Source organism: Actinia tenebrosa, unplaced genomic scaffold, assembly GCF_029948245.1.
Source record: "Actinia tenebrosa isolate PJP-AT-01 unplaced genomic scaffold, QUT_ActTen_1.0 PGA_scaffold4__44_contigs__length_22323623, whole genome shotgun sequence".
Lineage (NCBI taxonomy): Eukaryota > Metazoa > Cnidaria > Anthozoa > Actiniaria > Actiniidae > Actinia > Actinia tenebrosa.
Genome location: NW_028292581.1, coordinates 16663181 through 16672229, shown reverse-complemented (window position 1 = coordinate 16672229; position 9049 = coordinate 16663181). Strand labels below are relative to the sequence as shown.

The following is a 9049-nucleotide window of genomic DNA, read 5'->3' as shown; positions in this document are numbered from 1 at the left end:
CGACGCTTGATTAGTAATTTGGGTGTCACTAGTGGGTGGCACATGATGGGTGGCACTAGTGGGTGGCACTAGTGGGTGGCACTAGTGGGTGGCACTAGTGGGTGGCATGGGTGGCACTATAGTGGGTGGCATGGGTGGCACTAGTGGGTGGCATGGATGGTACTAGTGGGTGGCACATGATGGGTGGCATGGGTGTCACTAGTGGGTGGCATGGGTGGCACTTATGGGTGGCATGGATAACACTAGTGGATGGCACTAGTGGGTGGCATGGGTGGCACGGACATGCGCTGTTTTGGCGTTGTCTCTCACCGCTGTTCAGTTCAATTCTGGGATCGCGCCGTTCGATATTGCGGCACAACTTTAACTTCATATGAGAGAGAGAGGTATGGGCCTAGTTTTGTCATATAAAAACTCATTCTCCTCTGAATCTCCAATATACTTTTTTGGCTCGATCGGACGTAATGTTTTTCCATTCTAGACCACGTGTCATTCGCTTGAGAATAAGAACCTTGGTTGGTTTGAGTTGTATGCACATTCATGTGTCATATCTCATACACGACCGTTAAACAAAGAAATGATACTCTAGGGAATGACACGTGGTCTTAAATGAGGTTGTAGTTAGAGTTTCTGACACGGGACTGGGAGAAACCCCCTATCCACAGCTGGAGCGCCATCAATATAGCCTTTAAGTAGAACCCTTTAGTCCCAAAGATTCAAAGTTTTCTCATAACAAAAACCAAAACGAAAAATAATAAATGATAAATAATAATAATAATAATAATAATAATAAAAATAAATAAATCAAAACAAAAATAGATAAATAAATAATCAAAATAAGACAAAACAACAACAACAAAAAAAAAAGTAATAATAATAAAATAATAATAATAATAAAGATTTAAAAACTTTTTTTTAAAAGCTAATAAAACAGGAAACAACAACCGAATATAACAACAACAACAACAACAGCAAAAAACAACATTTAAAGTTTCAAATTCTTTATTTATTGTTATCAATGGTCAGGTCTAATCTTCAACAGTACATGTCTACAACAAGATATACTCACAAGGCGCTACAAGATCAACCAGTACTGGAATGAAATATCTTAGATTATATTTTGAAATTAATTAAATTATGCAGCGTTTGTCAGTAATATCGATTTCAGTTAACATTTTCCAGTTTATATTATTCATTTTTCTTATACGGATATAGTGTGATTAGCAAAGCAATAACCACAAACAGTTTCAAAAATAATAAAAATTTCTACTCAAATGGAAAACTTGCTTTCTGAAACAGCTTGGTCGATACTTATTTGGTCGATACTCTTCATTTTTGTTTTTTTAGCCCGCTGGAAGGAAGTACTGTAGGAACATGTCACGTGGTTCTACGATATTGTTCTTTAGGCTTCTGGAAAAAAAAAATCAAAATTACCTAATTTAGATCTTTGGATGTATTGTTAAGTATATTTTGAATTTCTGGCCGCTTCTTTCTTCTACTTGCTTTTCGTTGGGTTAACCCTAGGCCTGACTTACATTAGCCCAGATTTTGTTTCAGGATTCGATCTGTGAGTTAGCCGTATCCTGACTTTGATCAGCCCAGAGGTTGTTTCAGGGTTCGATCTGTGAGTTAGCCGTGCCCTGACTTTGATCAGCCCAGAGGTTGTTTCAAGATTCGATTTGTGTGTTAGCCCTACTCTAAGTTTGATCAGCCAGGATAATATTAATGTTCGATTTAGTTTCCTTAGCGTCATCCTCGGGCATAATAAATAATACTAAAGTGAACAATAAACAGTGCATTTGTTTTGGCCAAATATCATCTCCTACGTCCCCGAATATCGACATCAAAACCTATCGATTCAAAGTAATGCAAACTACATTAATATAAAGGTTTTGTGGGCCACTATCTGTACTGAACGTATATACCAACACCCTAAAACGTAGCTATATATTCCTTTCCGTTATTCACTTCCTTCATATATGGGTCTAGTTTTATCTCTTTGTGGCATCTCTTTAGGTAAGTGATAATATTAGTGGTCGACAAGTCGGTTCAATCTCTTGATGAATTTTCCCTCAAACAACGAAAAAAAGTGTCTCAATATTGAAATATATTGAATACATATGAGCCAAAATATCTAGAGAACAGCGGCCACTGAGTCACTTATAAACTTTTACAATCAATATTAAACTGTAAAAGCTTGTGAGATCCGTTAAATAAAGTTATGAATATTAGATACTAAATGCTAAGAATTTTTGAATTGGTCTGGTTCTCTATTCGCTGTTCACAAGTAAAAAATGCAGAAATTTTTAAGAAGTATGTTTGAAATTTAACTGAGAGTAAAAAAAAAAACCAAGGAAAAAGGATGGAAGAAGGTAAACTGAAAGAAAATATGAATAAACGACTTAAAAAGCAAATAAATGAAAAAGAATGAATTAATGAACGAGAATATGAACGAATGAACAAATGAAAGGAAAAATAACCAGCTTACCATCAATCATGCTCTAGTCAATCTGTTTCTTCTTTTGAGCATTCTTCTGTAAAGGTCTCCAACATTTTCTAGTTCAGGTGGAATTTTCTCGAATAGCTCTTCTTCAAAAGCTGATTTTTGGGGATTATTTTTGGCTAAAGGATTGAAACTTCTACCGACTGTAAGATGGCAATCTGCTGGCGCAAGTAGACAGGCTATTGCTACAAACAGTACGAAGGCCACAGTCATCTTCGAAATTCCACAGGAAACCATATCTGAAAGAAAAGAAGTCACACCCTCGAAACTTGAACAGGAATATATTGGGTTTTTTCTCGCTCGAAAAAGATAGAGAAACAGTAAAAAATAGTTAGGTTAAATTTAGTAATAAAGCAATAGAGTGATTAGAAAATCAAACTTAAGAATTTCTGCTTGGCACGCAGCACACTTAAAAAAGACCTTAAAACAAGCGTGTGAGGTCACGGAGGATCGAACTATGGACCTCTTGCTTAGCAGGCAGGCAGCATACTAACTAACCAAGCCAAACTTGTTCCTTAAAACAAGTGTGTGAGGTCACGGAGGATCCAACTATGAACCTAGTTACTTAGCAGGCAGCACACTAACCAACCAAGCCACACTTGCTCCTTAAATCAAGTGTGTGAGGTCACTGAAGATCAAACTATGGGTCTAGTAGCTTAACAGGCAGCACACACTAACGACCGAGCTACGCGTGCTCCTTAAATCAAGTGTGTGAGGTCACTGAGTATCAAACTATAGGCCTAGTTGCTTAACAGGCAGCACACACTAACAACCGAGCTACGCTTGCTCCTTAAAACAAGTGTAAGAGGTCACTGAGGATCAAACCATGCACCATTTGCTTAGCACACTAGCTAGATACAAGTTTTCAAGTGTGTAGAGTCACTGCTTTAAGGATCAAATTGAGGACGACCGGCATTTAGTGGGTTATATTTACACACCTTTAGAATTTAATTAGTCGAATTTCAGCATCCTTTAAAAGTTTTTAACAAACTACTTCTTTTTTTTTTTTTTTTTTTTTTGTTATGGTTGTTGTTGTTATTTTTTTCAGATAACGATTTGCAATCTAGTCAGTGAAAGAACCTAAAACTGAAATAATTGTTAATAAATAACAAAATCTTTTTTAATTCTTACTTACTCTTTCTTTTTCTTGTTCATTGAAACAATTGTCGCAGAAATAAAAGAATGAATAACGTCTGTTTCAGCTAGTACTTTTCCATAAATCTCATGACATATTTTTTTACATTTTTCGGTCCTTTATCTCACGTTAAGTCCTCAATTAGTTAACAAGTATAACTTTTTATCTAACTTTGATCGAAATAATCGACCTAAAAACTACTACAACTGCGATCGAACAGTGTCTTTTCGGCCTGATTACTCAGCTCTAACTAGAAATAAATAATTTATCATCAATTGAATTAGCACGTCTATTTACTATGATTACCTGTTCTGACGTTGTGAGCCGGGTTAATAGTTGGCTTCTTGAGCTTCTTAGAAGGATGTGTTGTATCCAAGAGCGTCGTCGAGTGATTCTACCTGCAAACGGCTCTCGCATTTTATGCCCAGAAATTTCCGGAGATGACGGAACAACCTAATTTTGGTCGCCCCCGTTGGCCTCGCTACTAGATTAAAACCACTTAACAATGTTAGATCTTTTATTACCACCCTTTGGTCATTCATTCTTAAGTCCAGGCGTGTAAAGAACCGGCAATGTCCGGAAAATACCGTCAGTTTCAAGGGTTTTCTTCACAAAAGAAGCCAGAAAATTCAAGATATCAAAGATGTTCATCATTGACATTGATTTGTTTGTTCGTACGGAGAAGGAAGTTAGTTTGCTTCGTATTCAGCTGTTTGGAAGTAGATTCGCAATCAATCCCTTTGATGAAAACTCTTCGAATAGTTAAACAATATCAAAAGTGATGCCTTAGAGTAAACATCACTTCGAAGTCAAGGAAATGAAACGAGGCGTTGGAAACAAAAAGGCCGGTCTTAGTACATATAATTATATTGACCGCTTAAGACTTGTATTGTCCATATGAATTAAAAGCGATGCACATTTAATCTATCTAATTCCGAGCCCATTGTACACTTTATCCTTTTTAAAGACTTTTCGAATAGGATACATTCTTAGCCAGATAACGTAACATCTATAAGTTCGAAGAGAGAAACGCAAAAGTCAACCAATAAAACAAAATAAAATAAAATTGAAGATATTGGCTGAGCGGGGTAAGTTAAAACCCTAAGGAATATACAGTCAATTCTTGAACCACTTTTATGTAAAATATGAAGGAATGGCCTAATATCGTTGCCAAAATAATATATAAAGTTTTTGTTCCCTTGATATGAAATTTTCGCATGTGAAAACAAATTTGAAAAGTCGGGTTTCCTTAGGATTGTTCTTTCCCACCCATCCTATTTATTAATCCATTTGTTGTTCGCAATGTTAAACGTTATTTGCTTTGGGGAAAATTCCATTTAACTGAATCACTGGAAATCCTTGAACTCAATATCTCTAAGCCTCTTAGATGAAATAATCAAATATAGGAATTGCTTCAGAAATACCGTCCTTATTTACGGCCCGAAGGATGAAATGATGCTACGGTGATGCACAAAATTTGGCTTAGTTCAAGGGTATTCAAATCACTTTTAATCACTAGTCTCCGGCCTCACATGCGTTTGTTTAATGCGAACAGGTGTAAAAAATTTAAATGCTTCATAAAATAGGCATAAAGCTTATAAACAAATAAAATGGTATTAATAAAGACGAGTTTTGTTTGAGCATGGGTGGGTTTTAATTCCGGTTTATAGCTCAGGAGATCATCTAAGAAATCAGATTTTCAGATTTTCAGATTTTTCGTTTTTGCTTTATTACTATTTCGCGTCTAAGACCAGATTGGTTTCAAGTATTTTATTTCGCTTATTTATTTTAAAAGGAGAAAAGTAAGAATAGTGTTTCTGAGCATGGTCAATTTGTGTAAACATCAGTTTCACTTCGTCCAAGAACCCGAAGTGGAAGGCATTATAAAAGAATGACAGCTCTTTAAAAAAATAATTGCACAATTTATTCTCACAGATATATAATACTATAATAATTCATAGTTAAAACTTTCTTTTTAGCCGAATATATGACAAAAGATAAGTATTTTTAGCCTAGTTTTATGAAATTTAAAACGCCCATCCAATGATAGTGGAAAACGACTTCAAATCATACCAGATGCAAACACAAGTGTTTGAAAGCTACTTCTTTTTCTTTATGAAGGTTATAGCCGAAAAAATATTCTATAATTAAGGTGTATTATATACATTTGTAAAAACTGTAAAGGACAATACATAAAAAGTTTGAAGTATTTGAAGCAAAGATATTTGGAAAAATGTTTTCTCAGTATATACAATGCAAACTTCGAAAATAGCCAGTGTTATCACTAAAAGAGGAAGAAAGCACAACATTAGAACGAAAGTTGAACCCGGGAAAGTTCTTTTTGATGATCGAAACTAAAGACCTCATATTCTACCAAGAATATTGTAATTTCTCTTACAAACTTAAAACCTATTGGTATCATCTGAAAAATAGCTTTAAACTTAGTCTACAACTTTTTTTTATCCAAACACGACATTTATATTCAAGAAATCTTGTGTGATTTAAGGGGACTCCAATATAATCGCGAGTGAATTGAGCGGATTTTTTTTTAGCTCGCTCGTCAAAAACACTCGGATATTTCCGAATTTAGGGCATGTAGTAGCTCAGACAGTTAGGCTTTTAACGGTGTACTCGAAGTTATATTTTTTGAGTCGCGTTTACCGTTACGGACCGATTTTCTAACAGTGGTTCTATACAATATTGCTCTCCTGTTCGCTTAAAAATCGATGGATTTTCATGAAACTTTAGATTCTTATTAACTAGATGGTTATAATTCTGTCTTCCTAGTTTAAAGAAAATCTATCGAGCACATTTTTAAAATACTTTATTTTTGGCCTATTTTCCCGCCCAATTACTTACACTCGATGGATTTTCTACAAACTGTCATTTTCTTCAAAGTGTCAATGAATGTTACACACCATCAATTGTAAATAATTGTCAAAATATTTGTTTTTGAAGGTAAAACGTTATAATTGACATCCAACTGTTATATCCTTTTGTCATTTTTTTGGTGTTTTGGTGTATATTTTTTTTAGAAGTGAAACTAGATCAGCCATGTATGGACTTCGAAACATCTTGTCCAAGTCTCGGGAGGTAAAGTTAGGAAAATAAAGTCTCTTTGTCAGATGCTTTCGTTTCAACAATAGTTTGTAGAGCCGATTCATAGTTCTCTAAATAATTTTACAAAAGCACAAAACACAAAATCAGCTGCGTTTAGACGGACTTGGAAGTCGATGTTTGCTTTAACGAACAATAATAACTAAAGGCCACGTGCTGCCATATTGATGCTGAGGCTACACAACTGACAGCTTGTAAGTCTTTTTTCAACATTGAGAAAGTCTAACTTTAAGAACATAGTTTAAAAACCTTTTTAATCAGTTCGATAATTCATTATATTGATTATCAAGATACAACCTTCAAGGTATTTTACAGAGCATATTATGAGTGGAGTATTCCAGAAGCGAAAGCATATGCTGGTAGATTTCATGTGTCCTTGTAAGTCTCATGTGAGACTTGGTAGCTCAGTGGTTAGAGCATGGCACCGGAATCGCTAGAATTTTTTCTGAGTCTTTCAATTTACAGCTGCATAACTTGCTTCATATACTGCGAGGATTAGCTCAATTTGATAGATTTCATTACTCGCACTAAACATGCTACATGTAATTAGACGTCTGGTTGAGCCGTTATTGGCTTCCGAGTCCATACAGAATAATAACATTCAAAATAATTTTAATCACTTTAAAATTTTTACATGTTGGTTGGTGTGCTCCAGTATATTTGAGTGCAATATTATATAGGCAGATTGAGATTCCCTTTTTTCCTTCCCGCAAACGGCAAACGTGACCACGTTTTCATCGTTTCCCTGCATTTCACTTTACCTTTTGCAAACCTTCTCGACAAAGACAAGTATTCTTTAGCTTATCTACTACTTGGAGATTTTTGTGATTCCTTTTCACTAATTTTAAAGAATTTTTTATTGGTCATCTGACGTTTCACGTTTGCCGTAAACGAGGATCTTAAACTCTCTATTAAGGCAAAACATTTCTGGTCGTACTCTGCATTCAATCTCCAAGAACTTGTTAATCAAACCATCATGTTTCCAAATCTCAAGCCCGATGGTGGTAAAGCAAAAACTGTGCGGCTCAGTTGAACAATTAAAGACCTTGTTTTCTTTCTTTCCTTCTTTCTTCTTTTTTATTTTTTTATTTTCTTCTTTTTTTTTTTTTTTTTTTTACTTTTCATGTGTATATTTCAGGGCTTTTTTAACGGCTTTTTTTATAAGTCGCATTTTCAATCAACACTTTTCTTTTAAGACCTTGTTTTCTTTCTTTCTTTCTTTTCTTTTTTTTTTTTTTTTTTCTTCTTCTTCTTTTTTTTAATACTTTTCATGTGTATATTTCAGCGCTTTATTATTATTATTATAATATTTTATTTCAAAATGCTTTTTTATTGCTTCAACATTTCTAAACTCACTGTGTCCATTCCTTAGACCTTAGGAGAGTCAGTCCTAAGTCGTGCGATTTTTCATTCGGCGATTTCTACGTTTTCTGGTAGTTGCTTGACATCTACTATCTATACACCGATTTACAAGGCCTAGTGCCCAAATAGCGATGGGTATAGTTTTCGTTTCCATTCCACACATTTTTCTCGCTTCGATTTCTAGATCCTTATACTTAGATAGTCTTTCAATTTATTTCAAGCTCACATTCTTCTCTGATGGAATTGACATATCAACGAAGAAACAAAGTCTGTCTATCTTCTCCTTAACAATAATATCTGTTCTGCTTGCCGGTATCCTCTTGTCTGTATGGACTTGAAGATCCCATAAGATGGCAACTCTAGCATTGTCCGTTACTTTCTCCGGTTGGTGTTCATACCATCTGCCAGCAACCTGAAATCCATAGAGTTTAGAAAATTTCCAGTAAATGTGCCAACTCTGTCATGCCTTTTATCTTCTTCTTTTTCTTTTTTTGAAGAATCACCAGTGTATTTATACTAAAACAATTATTTGCCTCCGCTCAGTGAATATCGGGGAGTATTTACCGAGACGCGAGTAATTCGGCGAATAATTGTTAAATTTCAATCAATTTCAAGTAGCCAGTTGTCAATTGCCTATACGTAGAGAGATTTACAACTGTATTCAAGAAAAAGAATAAAGTTTCCATTATTATTATTATTATTATTATTATTATTATTATTATTATCAGCAGTAAACACGTTTGAATGCTAATTAGGTAAGCTAGATAGGGCGTAATTTCGTAACCTACCAGCATGACAGGATTAATAATATATACAATCACTTAAAACCAATTATTAATGTTCTTAAGATGCAGTTTAAATACTTGGAATGTTTGAAATGTCCTTAAGATGTAATTAATTTGAATGTTCTTGCAATGTTCACTGTGCAGCTTAAT

General features: G+C 34.7%; 1 long non-coding RNA gene across 1 annotated transcript; it reads right to left on the bottom strand.

The window, feature by feature from the left end:
• Positions 1-981: 981 nt before the first annotated feature.
• LOC148907275 (uncharacterized) lies at positions 982-4053 on the bottom strand. Its single transcript, XR_016121158.1, has 3 exons — positions 3942-4053; positions 2486-2739; positions 982-1407 (listed from the first exon to the last, which is right to left on the bottom strand). It is a non-coding gene; the product is annotated as an uncharacterized LOC148907275 (long non-coding RNA).
• Between the last annotated feature and the right edge of the window lie 4996 nt (positions 4054-9049).